At 55.6% G+C, this 5297-nt stretch overlaps 1 pseudogene; it reads left to right on the plus strand.

The window, feature by feature from the left end:
* The first annotated feature begins 2006 nt into the window (after positions 1-2006).
* LOC119292195 lies at positions 2007-4661 on the plus strand (annotated as a pseudogene).
* The last annotated feature ends 636 nt before the right edge of the window (positions 4662-5297 follow it).

A 5297-nucleotide genomic window follows, 5' to 3' on the forward strand; every position in this document is an offset into this window, starting at 1 on the left:
TATATGTGAGGTCGGATTCACACGACAGCGGACCGTACCACTCTAGTCCAACATCCTCTCCCAAATAACACGCACGGGCAATCCCAGCTTCCATGTTTAGTCAAGTCCACCTTCAAAATGTTATTCAAAAAAGAGAAGTATGTTTTTGGTCCCTCAAGTTTCCCAAAAGTATGGATTTGGCCCCTTCAGATTTTTTTGGTTGACGTCTCAAAACCGGATAAGTTTGATTCAAAACCAGATTTTAAGCATGTTGACCAGGTTTGACCAACGAACAGTAATTTTAAAAAAACTGCAAACAAATTAAAAAAAATCCGAATTTTTGTGACAACCAAGATGCTTGGTTGCGTTAGATGCATGTGAATTTTTGTGGTCAAATAACATCCGAGGAGCTGTAGAAAAAAATGTTTTTGTAGTCAAAATTTGTTTTTGTCGAGCTCCTCAAATGTCGAAACACCACACAAATTTTCATGCACCTAGCACACCCAAGCATGTGGTTGCCACAAAATTTCATCTTTTTTTTTCAAATTTACTGCTCATCAGTCAAACCCGGTTAACATGGTCAACGTGGTCCAAATTTGGTTTTGGACCAAACTTATCCGATTTTAAGACTTAATAAAAGACTAAATATTTACCAAAAAATCTGAATAATAGAATCCGGTTAACGTGGTCAACGTGGTCCAAATTTGGTTTTGGACCAAACTTATCCGATTTTAAGACTTAATAATAGAATCGTTATCATCACTATGTCAGCAATTGTCGGCGCCAGCGTTCTTGCTTGCGTGATGTTAGGCTTTTTCGCCGTGCCATACACGAAGGACGGCGCCTCCGGCTGGGCTGAGCAGTTGAGGAACCTGTGGTCTAGAGAGGGGAAGGCCGGCGGGATGGAGAGGGTGAGCACGAAGCAGCACATCTCGCTGGCGAAGGTCAAGGCCGCCACGGACAACTTCCACGAGCGCAACCTCATCGGCGTGGGCGGGTTCGGGAACGTGTACAAGGGCGTGCTGGGGAACGTTTTACCCCGTTTTTATGGAATAATAAGTTTAAAGAAAATCATGTTTGGGGTTAGGAAAGTGCAAATCATGTTCTTCCTGTTCCATGTTTGGTTACAGACGGGGCCTATTCTATTGCCTCATAATATTCTTTGCACTTTTTTCTTTTCGTCCTTTGATTGACAATTCCCAAGGTACAGTTGTCAATTCCTTGTCGCCGATGCATCATGCAGCCACCCTAACTCGGCGGATCGCTCCCCATGTCTGGTGAGGAGAAACGAACGAAGAAGAGAAACTGTATGGGATTGGGTATATGTAAATCGTGTTTTTGGAAAAACGACTAATACTCGTTTTTTTATAAACGCAAAATTCTGGGTTTTACGAGAACTGAGTTTCCTATAACCATGGTTTGTTACAGCGGCCAAACAAGGTTTTATTCTGTTAGTCTGTTTTCCTGGTTTATAGCAATCGGGTTTTGTATATTCTGCTTATCCAAACAACCTCTTAATTAGATTGTTTCCGTAAGTCTATCATTTTCGGCCTCTTAGTCCACTGATGACAACTTTTCCCGTGGGGCCAGCCGAAGCTGCAACCGAGATTCCACGAGGTCCTATGTGGTTGCGAGAAAAGCGCGTGCGTTGATTTTTGGCGACCCAATCAGCTCCACTCTCCAGTCCACCAAGCTCCCTCTTCCACACAGCTACTCCAGTCAAGGAAAAAAATTATATGAGACCAGGTCTCATATAAATCAGGTGAGACCCGCCCTGATGAATGACAGGTGGGGGTGGGGTGGATGCTTTGTGATTTGTGAATGCCACGTGTCATCCATCAGAATGGGTCTCACCTGCTAATCCGTGAGACCTGGTCTCATAGAATTTTTTTCCCTCCAGTCAAGTCCACCTTCCAACCACATCCACATGAAGCCGGGAGCGAATTTTCCTCCACAAATGGAACTCCACGTCCGAATCAACAAACCACTCCGACCGTGTCCACCACCCGCACTTGATCATCCTCACTTGCTCCGCTGGGATCGGGTGCACAGGACCAGCACGACTCCACTCCACTGCACGAATGGCCGTCCAGGCCATACACCTCCTCCTCGCCACGGTTCTACCGTGCGCCGCCCTCGCCGCCTTCTCCCCGGACTTCCAATTTTTCCTCGCATGCGGCGCCAACTCCTCCGTCTCCTTCCCGCCCGACTCCACCGCGCGCACCTTCGTCTCGGACGCCGACTACCTCTCTCCCGTGGACGCCCCGGCAGTGTCCGCCAGCTCCACCCCGACCTCCCCGCCAGCTCTGTACGCTGCCGCGCGCGCAGACATGTCGGCCTTCTCGTACCGCCTCCCCTACCCTGCCTCTCCGGACGGGTCGTCATTCCTCGTCCTGCGCCTCCACTTCTTCCCCTTCTTCCCCGCCAACTCCTCCCAGTCTGTCGTCAACATCTCCTCCTCTCGCTTCGCTGTCTCGATGCTTGACACCTACGACCTGATGTTCTCCTTCAGGCCACCGGCAGCCGGGGTCGTCAAGGAGTTCTTTGTCCCGCGGGGCGTGTCGGGCGCCAACTTCACCATCACGTTCACCCCGGACGCCGACTCCTCCGCGTTCGTCAGTGCCATCGAGCTGTTCCCGGCACCGCCAGAGCTGCTGTGGAACAACACGGCGACGCCTGTGGACGCTGCAGAGAGAAACGAGATGGGCCGGTGGGAGAAGGGCATGTGGCAGGATGACCTGTGGCAGCAGCAGCCGATGGAGACGGTGTATCGCCTCAACGTCGGCGGGCCCATGGTGACTATTGAGAACGACACGCTATGGCGTACGTGGCTCTCCGACGACCCCTACCTGCTCTACGGGGGGCAGTCGGAGCTCAATTCGACCTCCAGTCCGATAATCTACGACCCGTCCAACGGATACTCAAGGGAGGTGGCGCCCGACGTCGTGTACTAGACCCAGCGCGCGGCGAACTTCGACCTCACGTGGATGTTCCCGGTGGTGCCGGGGTCCCGCTACCTTATCCGCCTCCACTTCTGCGACTATGAAGTTGTCAGCTCCGTCGTCGGCGTTGGCATCGTGTTTGACGTCTATATTGCGCAAGCCATTGGAACTCCAGACCTCTCGCCGACTGCTCGGGCAACTCAGTCGAACGAGGCCTTTTACATGGACTACGCGGCCAGGGCGCCGAGCGCCGGGAACCTCACCGTCAGAATCGGCGGGTCGGCGAAAAGCATCGGAAGCCGCATACTGAACGGGCTGGAGATCATGAGGATACAGCCCGTCGATTTCAGGTCGAGGGGGTCGCTCGCGGCAAAGAGAATCGTTATCATCACTATGTCAGCAATTGTCGGCGCCAGCGTTCTTGCTTGCGTGGTGTTAGGCTTTTTCGCCGTGCCATACACGAAGGACGGCGCCCCCGGCTGGGCTGAGCAGTTGAGGAACCTGTGGTCTAGAGAGGGGAAGGCCGGCGGGATGGAGAGGGTGAGCACGAAGCTGCACATCTCGCTGGCGAAGGTCAAGGCCGCCACGGACAACTTCCACGAGCGCAACCTCATCGGCGTGGGCGGGTTCGGGAACGTGTACAAGGGCGTGCTCGGTGACGGCACGCCCGTGGCGGTGAAGCGCGCCACCCGCGCCTTGCAGCAGGGGATGCCGGAGTTCCAGACGGAGATCGTGGTGCTGTCCGGCATCCGGCACCGGCACCTGGTGTCGCTCATCGGGTACTGCAGCGAGCAGGCGGAGATGATCCTGGTGTACGAGTACATGGAGAAGGGCACGCTGCGGAGCCACCTGTACGGCTCCGACGCGCCGGCGCTGTCGTGGAGGCAGCGGCTGGAGATCTGCATCGGCGCCGCGAGGGGCCTGCACTACCTGCACCGAGGATACGCGGAGAACATCATCCACCGCGACGTCAAGTCGACCAACATCCTCCTCGGGTGCGAAAACGACGGCGGCACCGGCGGCGTGATCGTGGCCAAGGTGGCCGACTTCGGGCTGTCGCGTGTGGGGCCGGCGTTCGGGGAGACGCACGTGAGCACGGCGGTGAAGGGCAGCTTCGGGTACCTGGACCCGGGCTACTTCAAGACGCAGCAGCTGACGGACCGGTCGGACGTCTACTCCTTCGGCGTGGTGCTGCTGGAGGTGCTCTGCGCGCGGCCGGTGATCGACCAGAGCCTGGAGCACGGCCAGATCAACATCGCCGAGTGGGCGGTGAGGATGCGCCGGGAAGGAGGGCTCGACAGGATCGCCGACCCACGGATCGCCGGCGAGGCGGACGAGGAGTCGCTGCGCAAGTTCGCCGAGACCGCGGAGAAGTGCCTGGCAGACTGCTGGGTGGACCGGCCGTCCATGGGCGACGTGCTGTGGAACCTGGAGTACTGCCTGCAGCTGCACGAGGCGAACGTCATCGGGGACGAACTCGGCAACAGCGGCGCCGTCGCCCCGCAGCTCCCGAGGGTCGTGAGCGTGAGCTTGTTGACGGACGACGTGGACGAGACTTGCTTGAGCATGCCCGAGGTCGACGAGAGCAAGGTGATCTCGCAGCTGAGCGCCCGCGGCGAGGGGGACGATGATCTGAAGTTGGTGCACCAATTGTAGATTTTTCCTTTGGCGTTCTCCTCTGCATCTGAACCCCATTTGGATGATGCTGCAAGCTTCAGAAAAATAGAACACCCTCTCCAATTTCATTTGTCTGACATCAACGTTCAGCACAGTGACATTCACCGAAGCGAGAAAAGAACTTGAAAAAAAAGGACTAACAGGTGTCTGAAAACTAATTTTTGGTTAGTCGCTATTTTACTGTTCTTAATTACTGCAAGGTCCCGCCCTGCATGCACGTGCTGCTGCCACGCTGTCTATCTACCCTTGTTTATACAATTATACTTCAATTTCCCTTGCGCGCCGCCAGTTCCCTCTCTCTCCGTCGGCCGCTCCGGCGGCGGGAGGGAGGGGGAACCTCGGGTCTGTCCGCTAGGTGGGTGTGTGGTACGGTTAGGGCTGAGGGTGACGCTGCCGAGGCCGTTCCGGTGGTGTTGCGTCGGAATAAGTTTCTCCGGGCTCCGTTCGCGCTCAGGTGAGGCTTTTGCCTTCGTCTAGGAGCCAGCGGGGTGGGGGATCCCCGGATCTCGTCGAGGTCGCGGGCTATGCTGACTGGAGGTCCATCGGCACTGGCGTTTGGGTCCTCAGATGGGCGTTGGATGCAGGGAGACGAAGACCCTTCTTCTTCCTTGTCGGTATGATTTGCTGCTGTTGTTTTTTTTCCTTCCTCTGCGCTGATGCTGGAGGGAGATTCTGCTTTGCCCGGGCGGATGGCCCGGC

Source organism: Triticum dicoccoides, chromosome 4B, assembly GCF_002162155.2.
Source record: "Triticum dicoccoides isolate Atlit2015 ecotype Zavitan chromosome 4B, WEW_v2.0, whole genome shotgun sequence".
NCBI classification, from domain to species: Eukaryota; Viridiplantae; Streptophyta; class Magnoliopsida; order Poales; family Poaceae; genus Triticum; species Triticum dicoccoides.